This window comes from Kogia breviceps, chromosome 5, assembly GCF_026419965.1.
Source record: "Kogia breviceps isolate mKogBre1 chromosome 5, mKogBre1 haplotype 1, whole genome shotgun sequence".
Taxonomy (NCBI): domain Eukaryota; kingdom Metazoa; phylum Chordata; class Mammalia; order Artiodactyla; family Physeteridae; genus Kogia; species Kogia breviceps.
In genome coordinates, this window is record NC_081314.1 from 5,101,444 (window position 1) to 5,115,876 (window position 14,433).

At 43.4% G+C, this 14,433-nt stretch overlaps 1 long non-coding RNA gene across 1 annotated transcript; it reads right to left on the reverse strand.

The window, feature by feature from the left end:
- Positions 1 to 1,562: 1,562 nt before the first annotated feature.
- LOC136794309 (uncharacterized) lies at positions 1,563 to 11,231 on the reverse strand. Its single transcript, XR_010840894.1, has 3 exons — positions 11,202 to 11,231; positions 8,662 to 8,819; positions 1,563 to 1,633 (listed from the first exon to the last, which is right to left on the reverse strand). It is a non-coding gene; the product is annotated as an uncharacterized lncRNA (long non-coding RNA).
- Between the last annotated feature and the right edge of the window lie 3,202 nt (positions 11,232 to 14,433).

Genomic DNA, 14,433 nt, shown 5'->3' on the forward strand with positions numbered 1-14,433 from the left:
TTCACCAAGGCTCAACTATCCAGCGGTTTGGAATAATTGTTTTGCAGACAATGCATTTAGATGAAAAATCAATCATCTATAAGATCATCTAGGGCACTGAATAGTATCTGGAAATAGATAAAATTCCTTTATGTTCTTCATACTAAGCCATCCCTGCTATCGAAGAAAGTTGGAATACTACAGATAGATAGATAGATATAGAGATATAGAGATATAGATATACATATATATAGAGAGAGACATATACAGAGAGAGAGATATTTTCAACAATATTGTGTCAACTTCCTTTTTTTAAACCAGAAAAACCTGTTAATTAGGAAAAACTACACTTTACTTAGCTTTATTGTAATAAGAGAGAACATCACCTTGACAGACAAGATTGTGTCTCAAAAGGGGAGACTCAAGGGGGGGATATTTAGAGGATTTTAAGAGGCATAAATGACTTGGGGATAAAAGCCTTGGGAGGCAGGAAACGGATTGGGCAGAGTTTACAACACAGTAGCTTTGGGTTGTTGGCCACAGAGAGGACAGGGTCTTAAAGAGTCTTGATGGGCAAGTTGTTAATGCCTGGTAAGTAAGTCATTTTCACTGGCTCCCAGTCTTATTTTCCAGGAGCAAATACTTCCTGGAGCAAGCAGGTAAATTATTTGGTCTGGTCCCCGGATCGCTGAACACAGGAGGAAAGTGTGCTTGTTTCCACCCTAATTGAAATGAAAATATTTACCCTGAAGCCTCAGTTGTCCCTAAAAACCCACTTTCCAGAATTTTACAGTCTGTGATCACTGTGGTAGAAATCCATCAATTAACATTTGTATTTTGTTTCACAGTTTACAGAAAGCATTCCCACACATGGTGTCTTTTGATACAATAACTTGTGAAGTAGTTAAGCCAGGTCATTTAATATTCCCATTTTACAGATAAGGAAATGGAAACTCAGGGAAGTTATGTAATTTATCCTAAAAGTAAAGTGCTTTAGCTAGGAACTAAAGCCCGCTATCCAGACTCCCAAATCCATACTCCTCAATAGCACCACAAACAAGTTTTACAATGTTACATTGGAGGCTTAAAAAAAAAAAAAGAAACAAAAGAAAGAAAAAAAGTGCTGAGGAATCTGGAGTTAGCCCTTGAAGTTTGTTCAATGTAATTTGGTTATAAGAATACTGGAAGGACCTCATTATAACTTGGCCACAACTCTAAACTTCCAGAATCATGGACCCTAGAGAAGGAGCTATAACTGGTCAACAGCAGAGTGCTAATTAGCCAAGTATACATCAACTGAGAAATAGGAAAAAAAAAATGACCTCCTGAGTGCAAAAAGCACTGCATAGCACTTTTGTCCAGGTTGCTATTAGCTCCTTAAAGCAGACAACCTAGAAGCAAGTTCTGTGGGTTCCGAATTATAAATTCTTAGAGTGAAATGTGTTTTTCAAGGACACAAAGCCCAGCAAGGCTGACCAGGAAGTTACACAGTTTTCAAGTGGAAACTTACTGGTGGGACTTAATGAGCCATGTGACTTCCATTAATGAAACAGACCACATTTTCCAATGTCCCTTTAAATTGCAGATTCATCTTTAATCAGATAAACAATGATCACAATCCCCTCTGCACTAGAAAAGCACACTCTGTGATGATCTGAAAAAAAAAAAAAATCACAAAGTCAAATAAGGAAATAAATCACACATGTGGTAGTTCATTATATGAACTATCTCTTGGAAAGTGAATGTCCAAATAGCTTAAGTAATTATCTATGGCTGCTTGAAGAGTGGAGGAAATCAATTGTCCCATGTGCTTTTCTCAGGCAGGGCCCATACTCTTAAACCGGGGGCTCTCAACACTCACTGTACCTTGTAATCATCTGGGGAACTTTGAAAATTCCTGATTTTCAAGCCTCACTCCAGACCACAGGAGTTTTTTAATTTCCCCAGGTGATTCCAAAGTGCAGCCAGAATGTAGACACAGTGCTCAACACCAGTGGTTCTCAAAATATGGTCCCCAGATCAGCAGCAGCATCTGGGAACTTGTTACACATGCAAATTCTCCTACCCCACCCCTGACTCTCTGTAACAGAAATGCTGGGTGCAGGACCTAGCCATCCCTGTTGTCACATGCCTCCAGGTGATTCTAGTATAAGCTACAGCACTATTCAGAAACACTGTTCTCAATGTAAGGGCTGTGTCCCTCTACCTGCAGCTTAAGGGAACCCAAGGCTGACCTGCCCCAAACACTGCTTGAGACCTGTGGCTTTTGTCTAAAGACAGAAGCCACTGTTGACACACAACACCCAGGCCTCTGGCTTTAGGTAAATGGTGAAGCACCATGTAAGTGTAAACTGTGGGGCTTTAAGGCAGAAGAGAACAACAAGTCCCAGGGCCCAACTCCAGGGCTGGTCCTGTGAGGCAGGCTGGTCTCATACAGAGCATCTACTGAGGACCACAGTCAATAATCCAGGGCCAACATTTGGGGATTTCCTCCCAGGATGCATTACACCTTCTTCCGACTGCCAAGATTTTTGTTCAGGGATTCACCTCTTCCCCTTTTAGTCCCTGAGTGGAGTCTCACTTCTCAGGAACCAGGCCAGTCCCCTAAAGGCTCTGGCACTGAGGACCTTGGCCCCGCCTTCCTCTCCACTCCATCTCCTCCCACCCTCCTGACCACGCGAGCCAGCATCACCCAACAGGATCATTCAGTTCCTTGGCCACGCACTTCCTGAACTTCATTTCCAGTGACCTTTCCCCAGACTCAAGCTCACCCATCCCTGCCCACAAGTCTTTTAACATCAGTCATTCAAGCACCCCATCGCCGCCCTCAGCCTCCTCTCCTTCCAGTGCCTTTGCTTGAATGCTCTTTGTTGACCTCACCCGCCTTTCTCATTCTCTCCCTCTTTTGCTCCTCCTGAGACAATGAATGCCCCTCCCTCAAGGTCAGGGAATAAAAAATGCACACGTTTCACATCTCCAAACACTCTTTCTGTCACTGCTATTTGAATTTCACCAGTTTCCTCACATCTCTGCCACTCTAATACGATGGAAGAAGTCCCTTCTGCTTTCAAAGGCAAATCTCTAATTGCATTGTGGTCCCTCCCTCCACCCCTTTTCTAAGAAATTTCACGTTACTCAGGACCTGCCCTTATTTTTTTCTACTTTTTCAATCTTATTCTCAAAACTGGATCCTGCCTGTCGTCTGTTAAACATGTACCAGTCACTCCTGACTGAAGTCCTCCCCGTAAGAAGATACATGCAGGCACTCTTCTGTTCCCACACTTCTTGCTCATCCTTCTCACAGGAGGTGTCCACGTTTCCTCTCTTGATGGGTTCATCATTTGTTCCTTAGCCCTTGTGGTCTGGTTTCTGTCCCCCACACTAATGTTCCCTATGAACTCAGCTCCATGTGGTTAAACCCTGTGGTTGCTCTTCAGTCCTCATTGTTCCTGACTCCTTAGAAGCATTTCACACCCTTGACCACTACCTTCCTCTCCTCCTTCCTTATTATCTCCACCAGTTAATCCCCCCTAGAAGATAAACTACATGAAAACACAGGCCTTGTCTGTTTTGTACCTGCAGTATCTACACCCTAGAACAGTTTTGGCACATAGTAGGTGCTCATTTAATATTTATTCAATGAACAAATGAATCGATTGCATAAATTTTCATCTCATTATAGTACAGGAAGGAAAGTACAACTAGAAAAGAACATATTATGGGGAGTGGGGTCTACCCTCATATTAGGTCTGGAAGTCTTCTGGCTTCCAGGAAGCCACACTCTCACACTCTCTACATCTCCTACCTCCCTTCCCAATCTCCTTTGCCAAATGCATTCCCCTTCTCTCACCCTGATGTTGCGTCATACTTCAGGAATTGTTCCTAGACCCTATTTTCTTCTCACCTTACATCCCCTCCCCAGGTAACATCAGCAGTGTCATTTACCATCTACATTCCCATACCACCTTCAGTTAGATGTCCTCAGCCTGGTCCTCTCTTCTGAGCTCCAGACCAATATATCCAGTATATCCCTTCCTGCTCAACATCTCCACATGCATGACCTATAAGCACCTCAAATGCAACATGTCCAAAATTAAGCAGACAAACTAGTGCTTCCCCATTCCCCATATCTGCTTATTTTCCTTTGCTCTCTGTCTCAGCAAGTGACATCACCTTCTGCCTAGTTACTCATGCTTCCTTCTCCCTTAATTCTCCTCCCCAGAATCAAGGATAATGATTTTAGACATTGTTATAATAAATGGGATTCTGTCTCTCTCAGGGCCCTCATTCTTTTTCCCCCTTATCTACTAGATGCAGGTAAATCCCAATTATAGTACACACACACAACTTTTCTTTACAAACTTGCTTTATCTGGAGTTATTAAGTGTCTCTTTTTCTGTTTGTTCATTTCATTTGTTTACTAGCTGGGTCTTCCCACACCTCAAATAGCTCTGTAAGACATTTCTCAGCACAATGCCCCACTTCGTCAAACTTGATACATAGTGCATCCAATCCATTTTCCTCCCAGGGATAGTTCTTTCAGAATCCTCTCTTCTCTCTTTCTCTTCTCTCCCTGTTCCCCTGTTCCCTGGACCCCATGTCTTCTTCTTTCCTTGGTTTACTCTCTCATTCTAATGAAGCATTTCCTTTAGTAGCTTCTGAGAAGCATCAAAAGTAAATTTTTGAGACAACATGTCTGAAATATCCTTAGTTTATCCTCATATTAGGACACTAATTTGCGTGAGTATAGAATTCCAGGTTGAAAATAATTTTCCATCAAAATTTTGGACTTGTTTTATTGTCTTTTATTTTTAAATGCTGTGGTTGAGACATCTGATGTCATTCCGACCTCCAATTCTTATATGCGACATGCTTTCCCTCTGGAAGATTTAGAGTGCCTCTGTTTAGCATTGGAGGCCCTTAATTTTGTGATGGGCTTTGATACATAGCTCTTTTTCATTCATTCCTTAGACCTTTACAATCTGAAAACTCATGTCCTTCAGTTCTGATAAGTTTTCTTGTATTATTATTAGTTTTTAATATATAATTTCCTTTCCAGTATTTTCGTTTTCTATTCTCTCTTTCTGGATTTAAAGTTTTATTCTGTTTTTTTGTATCATCTCTTTTTCCTCTAACTTTTGGCTTCATATTTAATTTTGATTTTTCCCTTTCATACCAGAGGTTTTCCTTAAAAGGCTGTCATCCTTGGATATTGTAATTCAGCTTAAGCTACACTGTGTGTTTGAATGGAGCTTGTTGGTTGGTGGGCTTTACTGTGGGGCAATTGTATGGCCATCTGGCTTTTTCACAGCGACCCTAAAAAGTCAATTTCTGAATATCTTTATTCTGTGGTGGTTCAGTTTCTCCAGAGAAGATCCTCTGATCTCCAGCTTGGTGGTGTTTATAAGCTTCCCTTGACTTCCTGGAGTAGAGGTCTGGGAACTTCCAAGGTCTCACTTTTCAGTTAGCAGACTTTAACTTAATCCCTCACTTTCCCCAAATCTGTGTCTTGGTTCCTGGATACAGTAGCCTTCTGGTTCAATTTCTTCATAGGCTCTTTCTCATGTACCTCTGAGCTTGACGGAGTGATAACATGTAAAGAGCATTAAAATGAATTTATCTAGGCAGAAATTTTGGAATCTGACCTTTCTTAGGTACTGACACTATCTCCTCAGAGAGAGATGGCTGTGAAGGCTGGATACTTGCAGGATTTCATGGATATCATGTCCTTCCATTGCCTCCAGTTTTAGAGTCTCTTTACTAATTCCCGTGTTCCTTTTGCCCATAGTATTTTATGTCTGAAAGGAATCCAGCCCTATTGGTATGTAAAATTTTGGTATAACTCTTAGACAATTATTTATTTGTGTCAGACCTGTGCATTGGGGTTCAGACAAACCTCCATTTTGTGCATTGTTGGGGTGATGGCAGGTGGAGAAGTGGAAAGAGGTTGGTGAAGAAAATGTAATGTTTGACTGAAAACATCTTTGTGGGACTGTCCCTTTGACCAATGTTTCTTTTTTTTTTTTTTTTTTTTTTTGCGGTACGTGGGCCTCTCACTGCTGTGGCCTCTCCTGTGGCAGAGCACAGGCTCTGGACATGCAGGCTCAGCGGCCATGGCTCACGGGCCCAGCCGCTCCGCGGCACGTGGGATCCTCCCGGACCGGGGCACGAACCCGCGTCCCCTGCATCGGCAGGCGGATTCTCAACCACTGCGCCACCAGGGAAGCCCTGACCAATGTTTCTTTCCTGGTTTCCTAGTGCAAGTCTACTGAGTAGTCATTGCCCATTTTAAAAGTCACTGGATTTTGAAAGTTGTCACTAATTCTGGCAACAAAAAAAGCTTGGTGTTTCACTAAAAGAACTTCAAAATTAGACCAAAAGAAGATTTTTGACGGGGTGTGGGAAATGGAGCTGATGACTCTTGACACTTGAACTGAAACCATTAACACTGTGCTATCCATTATAATGCACCTAAGTGACTTTAAATTTTTTATGAGCCTCATTAAAAAGGGTTAAAAGAAAGAGGTGAAACTCATTTTAATAATATACTTTAATTCACTCTTTCCAAAACATTATCACTTCAACACGTAATCGATAAAATACATCATTGAGTTACGCAACATTGTCAGGTGTGTCCTGAGTCTTTGAAACCCGGTGTGTATCGTATTCCTCCAGCACATGGCAGCTGGGACTTAGTCACATTTCAAGTCCTTAACGTGGCCACTGGTCACTGTATGGGACAGCAAGGCTCTTAAATCATTCAGTACCAATGGGAGGCAATGGGTTGCGACTATAATCTGTAAAAGCTTCCAGTGAAAAATTGCTGCATTGGAACCATTCAAATGTAAAGCAGGTGTGTCTGTCAACAAGCATTGCTCCGTTGAGCTGAGAAAAATCTGGGCCTGCTGAACGTAAGGCCTTGGGAGCCACTGAATGGAAACAGGCTGTCTATCTGGAGGACCAGCTCCCATTAGCTGAGGAAGTCCTGGGCATTTTCCTTTCCTGAGGCATCCAGTGTTTTTCCTCAGTTTACAAATTAAGACTTATTTTCCCACTTTCCAACGTGTCCTGTGTAGCAACTAAGGTATATTTTATGAGTCTCTTGGGAATTTCTGGAATTCAGATGGAATTCCATCAATGGTGTGCTAATGAGCAAAGCAGGACAGACTCCGTCTTCTCTCTGGGGTAGATGGGCCTGAACCCAGTTACAACTAATTTCTGCATGAATTGAACAAGCGTGAATTCAAATAATATGCTCCTTTGCCTCACAATATATTAAGCTTCTGGGGATCCCAAATGTATTATCAAGATGACCTAATTCATTTGCACTCTACAGACAGGCTGTTTGGGTTGGTAAATATCCAATTTTATCTGTCTGCTTCATTCCAGGAGCTATTGTTTATTGCTTCTAAGAGAGACAAGGCACGGGGCGGAGAGTGGGGTTACCCCCTTTCTAGACCAGCTGGGCCCTCCTGTTCCAGGTTCTAAGACTACCTTTGCTGCTCCGTCCTCCATGCTTCTCACACACAGGACTGAGAGACATTCATGGAGACGGAAGTGCACACAGAAACCGCTGTTTGACTTACAGAGGATCAACAGGGTTTTTTGGTTTGGTTTGGTTTGGTTTTTTCTGTCTGCGTGAAAGATGGTACCTTGAAATTTTCCAGTCCTGCCCAACTCTTCAGACAAACAGCCTGCTTGTTGTCAAATCGCCAACTCAGGCCAAGGCACCTGCTGCCCCTGGTCTGCCTGACTGCCAGCAGCCCTCTGCAACAAGCCGCTCACACTTCTAAAAAGGTGACATTTCAGCAGTCTGTTTATGACACGGCCAAAGGAATATTTATCATGAGGTGCAAACAAAAGAGGCACTGGAGAGAAATGTTTTTCGCCAGGTTTTCCAGAACCCTGAAACCTGCCTCCCAGCCTCCCGGACACCTCTTGTTTCCCTGAGCAGCCCCACAAATATCAAAAGAACACAGTTCAGCAGAACCGTGGCCCTGGAAGGCGGACACACGCTGTGTGAACATTCAGGCCAGGGAGTCTGTGATGGTTAGACGTGTCAGAATCTGCCACGACTGTGTCCAAGGGATTATTAAAAGAATATGCTGAGGGGAAATTTTTCTGATTACAGCAAGAGTCCAAAAGGTTAAGGAATTGCTGAGTTAAAATATCCCTGACTGACTGGAGTTGCCCCTGGCATTATATTACATTTTGACAGGCCGCCCATGTTGGAAAACAAACAGACACTTCCTTCAACAAGATGGTGATACATCAATTATTCTCCAGGAGCAGCGGCCACTGGAGCATAGATTTAAGAGCATTATGCAGTTTTCTCTAGTGACTTAGCCAGCTTGCTGTCTGCGAACTTCTTTGAACCTCTTTGGGGAAATACCAGAATCAGAAGTTAATGTCCTGAAAAGAAGCTACCCTCAGAACATTACTCATTAACTGAGAACACCTGAAAATAACCAGAAAGATCTGGCTGCAGTCATTGATGCCAGACCATTATGGAGCCACTGTCTCTTTCCTCCAGAGGTCACCAGCCAGGCCATCCATGACACATTTGGAAAACCAGGGAAATAAACTCTGATGGACCACTTAGCCTGTGTTACACTGTTCAAGCTCAGAAGGGTGCAGAGTTACAAGGTGTTCCCAGCACCACAGGATTCCCCCAACACTAACCTCAGTCAGATGTTTACGGCCAAGGTACAATCCACCTCAGGTCCAAACAGCTCTGGCTGGACTAGACGCCTTTCTCTCCCTCCTCTCTCTCTTTCTTCTCTCCACTTTTGCTCTTTCTCTCTCTCTCAACCAGCAAATGGAAATGGAGATTTAAGGAGCTGGGGCAGAGATGGGAGTCAGATGAATTTCACGGTGTCCCGGGCAAGGAGAAAGACAAACCCCTTTGCCCCTAATAATTAAAAGCTACTCGGGCGAGCTACTGTCTGGCTGGAGCAGGAGGTGTGTAAGGGATGGAGGTAAGTCCCATACTGACATATTTGTTTACCTGACTGCTTCTTTCCTGGGCTGTGGGCACCTTGAAGGCAAGAGCTATGTCTTAAGGTCTTCTTTTAAAACAATGTGTATTTTTTTCTAACTATGGAAGAAATCCATGCTCATTATAGAAAAACTGAAAAATACAAAAAGATATTTTTATATAGCTTTAGAATAGTATTTGGAACATAACAGGCACTCAATAAAATTGTGTTAGAAGAAAGGAAGGAAAGAAGTCAAGGATTCAGATAACTGTGACATCAATCTCCTCATTAAAGTGTACATAATTCAGCAGTGGTCACGTGGGGCACTGAATCAGGAAGTGCTAAAGCCCAGAGCTGTTCAGGGTGGAGCTCAGGCTCACAAGCTGCCTGTAGCTCTGGCTGCCACGCCTGTCTTTGGACTCAGGAGTTTATCAGGAGGTATAAAGTGAATTTATTGGATTGCAAGGAACTGAGATTACTTAGCTTGGAGAGGAGAAGCCTTGGGAACAACTTAAGAATTACTATGGCAATATTATCTCTATTATAAAAAGTAGTAAAGTTTATTAGAGACAAATTGGAAAATATAAATAAATCCCTTGGAGTTGCAAGCCTGTTGACAGTTTGGCACGTTCTCCCCAAGCATGTTTTCTAAACATACGTTTTTGTCATGTGTTCTTATTCCATCTTTGGGATCATGCTTATTCCGCGAAGGGTCACGAGCCGTCACTGGTGATGAAACCCATGTGGTGGGTCTAACTAGAACTGGAAAAGACCCAATGGAAGCTCATATAAAATACCAAAATGCATGACACCCAGCATTGGCAAGCGTTGTTTCCTGCAGCCGTTGTGTTAGTAATAAAAGTATGTATAAGATGTCCTGGGTCAAGAGGCAAAATGAACTATGTGGACAAAGAGGGTTGCCTGTCAGTCCAGTAAACAACAAAAGTTGGCTGCCATCAAGCCATCAGCCACGTCACTACCGCCAACCAGGGTGCGCCCTGCCGGGAGTTCAGGACTCAGGATGGAGGAAAAACAGGATACTGACCCTAGACAGTTAAGATGCATATCAAAGCAATAGTTTCCATGAGGCCAGACTCTTTCATCTTCCCATAGGTAGAAAAGCATTACAATCATTAACTTGAGATGTCTGTGTTTTGTGATTAGCAGTGATCTTTTGATGTTCCACTACTGTTCTCCCTCCCCACCAAAAAAAAACTCCTATATATACCGGCTCCTCCCTTACCTCTTTGGAACAGTTCCTCAGAGCTATCTGAGAGGCTGCCTCCCCAATTCCAGTCCTCAGTAAGGTCCCCGAATAAAACATAGCTAGTAGCCACTTTTAGATTGGGCTTTTTTTTTTTTTTTTTTCGGTACGCGGGCCTCTCAGTTTTGTGGCCTCTCCCGTTGCGGAGCACAGGCTCCGGACGCGCAGGCGCAGCGGCCATGGCTCACAGGCCCAGCCGCTCCGCGGCATGTGGGATCTTCCCGGACCGGGGCACGAACCCGTGTCCTCTGCTTCGGCAGTCGGACTCTCAACCACTGCGCCACCAGGGAAGCCCCTGGGCATTTTTTTTTTTTTTTCTTTTTTTTTCAGTTAACTGTTTACTCTGGGTTGTGGTCAAAAGGTTTAAAAAATGCTGTACAATATTTCTTTCTGCATGTTCCACCGACCAGTTCAATAGAGAAGTGGCTATATGCCATTGTATTGTTAGTGGAGACATCACTGTAATTAGTAGTCTAATATGCCACCAAGTTGATGTACTATAATTTACCTAATCTCCTATTGCTGGGCATTTAGGTCACTTCATTATTATAAAATATACAGAAATTTTAAATATTTCTGCATAGTTTTTTTGTACTTTTAAGATTAGATTCCCCCAAATAAAATGATTATATTAAAGGATATGACTTAGGAAATGCTCAGAGAGCTCCATGCTTAATGCCAGAGGCACAGACACTATTTTGATAAGTTATTCTTCCCCCATCCACAGCCCACACTTTCAAAGACTCCTATGGGAGTTGAAGTGCAGCTGGCAATGTGCGCTTTGTATTTTCTTATTGAGAAAAGTTATCAAGAAGTAAATGTAAGTCAAGCATAGCCTATTAAAGCTTTGTTTCTGTTAAGCCATCTCTCCCGACCTAGGACAAATACTTCCCAAGTGAGGGTTGTATGCCATTAAGATAACCTTATTTGATGGATATACATGCCATTAGATGACCTTGAATCAATACGATATTACTTACTCCTTTACTGTTTCTCTCCCAATCCTCAAGTCTCTGTCAGGTGCTAGTATATCTTTAAACACTTGCCCTTTTCCCTGTATTAGGATGTGATTGGTTGCTAAAAACAGAAAACCCAACTCAGGATGTTCTCAAGGACTGAAATAGCCTAGAGGGCAGGAGGGAGGAGTCCTGGCTGGTCTGCTGAGCTGGATCTGGGGCCTCTAGTATCTGGCCTCACTCTTGGGCAGCAGCAGCTCTTCCCATGGCTGAGGCTGCTCCAGGGAGGGCATTTGCACTCAACATTGGCCCCAGTCAGCATCCAGAGGAAGAGATGCATTATCTTTCAGGGTCTCTCAAAAGAGAGAAAAAAAAATTGTTTTCCCAAAAGCCTCCAGGAAATTTCCTCCTCATGTTTCATCAGCACAAATTGGCTCACACGGCCTTTTCTGAACAATCCTAATGGCCAAGAGTAGCCCTAAGCCTTAAGCCTAGGTCTGAGGCAAAGGGTCAGTGTGCTAGGTGACTAAACAAGACTCTCCAATCTCTTGTTAACAGGGAGCAGACCTCTGTCTGGATACCTTTAGGCAAACAACAGTGTCTGGCTTACTTTGAATAATACAAGTGTGTTTGCTTCTGCTTTTCTTTTTTCTCCCCCATTGCCTTCTCCTGATGGCAAATACTACTGATTTCTTATTTACAGTTGTAATAAAAAAATTTGCTTTTAATTATCATTCGGTTTTAAAATGTTATTTAGGAGATGTGGATGCCTATCTGGAGTGTGGAGTCAAAAGTACCTCTCTGAGTGGGGGATGGGAATGTCTGTTTCGCAGTCATCGCGCGAGAACGGGCCATGCTTAGATCTCGTGATGTTTCGGCAGCTCCAGACTAGAAGCGGAGGCAGCTTCTCGCGAGACCCCGTGCTGAGGGCTCTGTGCGGCCCCGTGTGTGTCGGTGAATGCGGGTACGTGGAAGCGGTCGCTGCCATTTCAGAGAGCTTGCTGCTGCTGTCACGGGGGTGTGTCCTGAGCTGCCGAAGCTGCCGTCTTGAACTCCGGTCCAGGCTCCTCTGATCCCATTGTTTCTTTTAGATTCACTGGGGCCTGTCCGCTCTGAGAGCCCATAATTTGGAGTGGGCGGTTCCACGGACTGGGGCCTAGAGACCTAACAGTAGCAACAACCAGTGGCCGCCCTCCTCTTTCTGAGTACGGCAGGGACCCAAAAGCCTGCCCAGGCGTGTAGAGAAAATGGCAGACGATACTGATTTTGAAGCAATGCTTGAGGCTCGTCAGAAGACTTGCCTAACAATATCTCACCTCTGCTCTCGTGAATTTCACCTTTGATGCCCGTGTGAACGGTTCAGTCAGAAAGATGAGAACAAGTTGAGCAGTGCTAACGGCCATGAAGAACAGAGCCCAAAAGTACTCTGCGTTAAAATTTAGATCTTCTTCTATGGAAGCGGTCAAATCCAGTTATAGCAAAATACCTTTACATTAGAGTCCACATGTTACCAGAAGCGGGGGATCTGCTTCTAGGGCCCAAGAGTGGTCTCTTTAACACTTGGAAGTGAATTGCCCGAGGAGACACACGTACTGACAAAGCAAAAGACTTTATTGGAAAGAGGTGCTCAAGGGGAGATCAGTCAGGTAAGTGAACCCTGGAGAACTGCTGGCGCGCAGTCTCAGGTTTTACGGTAATGGGGTGAGCGTCCAGGTTGTCTCTGGCCAATCATCTTGCTTGTGCCCATATTTGGTCTGACTCACGGTCCTGGTGGCGCCTGTGCATCTCTCAGCCAAGATGGATTCCAGGGTGAGGGTTTCTGGGAGGTTGGGCTGGTGTCTCCTCCCTCCTTTTGACCCTTCCCGAATTCTCCCAATTAGTTTTCCGAGGCAACACCGTGTTCCATATTGGGACCTCCTGTTGTGAGACAACAGGTGCAAGCAGTTATTATTGTGCCTGGCCAAGGTGGGTGGGTTCCGTCAATGATCCCCTAAAACAAAGGTCCAGCCCAGTGGACTACTTACTTCAATGATGTTCAGTACAAAATTCCACTGCCACTAAAGACTTTGGAAAGTCTCTTTTAAGTTGCAACAGAACTTGTCTATTAGTGTGGATTTTGATGACACTTCTTTAGTTAACTTAATAAATGTTTTTGGAGCTTCAAAAAAAAATAAAATGTAATTTAGAGAAAAAGTTTAATTAAAGACTAGGACGCGGGATAGGTCCATGAATGTGGTAAGAATTATGAAGGTGATAAGAAAATGAGAACTTTGAGGAACATCATCAAACTATTACTTCCAGACTAACAGATGTTTGGGCCTTCTAAATACAGAAAGTTAGATGTACGAGGCATTATCAGATCAGCTTCTCAGTTCCTATGGTTGTAGCCTGATGGGTTCTCAACCCCAGCTGGATGGCTTAGTCTGTGCGGGCTGCTGTAACAAAATACCACAGACCAGGTGGCTTATAAACAACAGATATTTATTTCTCACAGTTCTGGAGGCTGGCAGTCTAAGATGAAGGTGCTAGCATGGTTGGGTGAGGACTCTCTTCCAGGTTGCAGACTTCTCTTTGTATACTTATGTGGTGGAGAGGGCAGGGCAGCTGTCTCGGGCCTCACTTGTAAGGGCATTAATTTCATCCATGAGAACTTTGTGTTCTCACCTACTCACCTCCCAAGGGTCCCACCTCCTAATACCATCACATTGGACATTAGGATTTCAACATATGTATTTGGGGGGGATAAAATATTTAGACCATAGCACTGGATTAGAATCATATAGGAGTTTTGATAAAGCATAGTTCTGGGCTCCACACTCCAAAGATTACAGATGGTCTCCATTGGGGTCTGACTATCTGTATTTTTGTTAAAGCCTCACAGACTATTTTAATGTACAGCCAAAGTAAGGACAACTGCTGAGAACTTGGGTGAATCCTTTTGAAACTGGAAGTTTAAGGGCAACATGAATTTGGTTTGGTTTGGTTTGGTCTGATGTCTCCATCCCAGAAATGCCATGTTTGTATCCACTATTAACCCAGTCAGAAGGAACATAAAGATGTACACTGTTGGCCAGAGAGCAAAGGGGACAAAAGCTTTTCTAGAGATGATAAAACACATGTTGAAAATACTGCTTCCCAATTAGTGTTCTCACAATAAATTTGCAAGGATAGTTATAAATGCAGGAAGATATTAATGTTAGTTTGTGATGTCTTCAATGTGTGCTTTGGAAAAAAGTATACATTAAAGCTTGGAGTA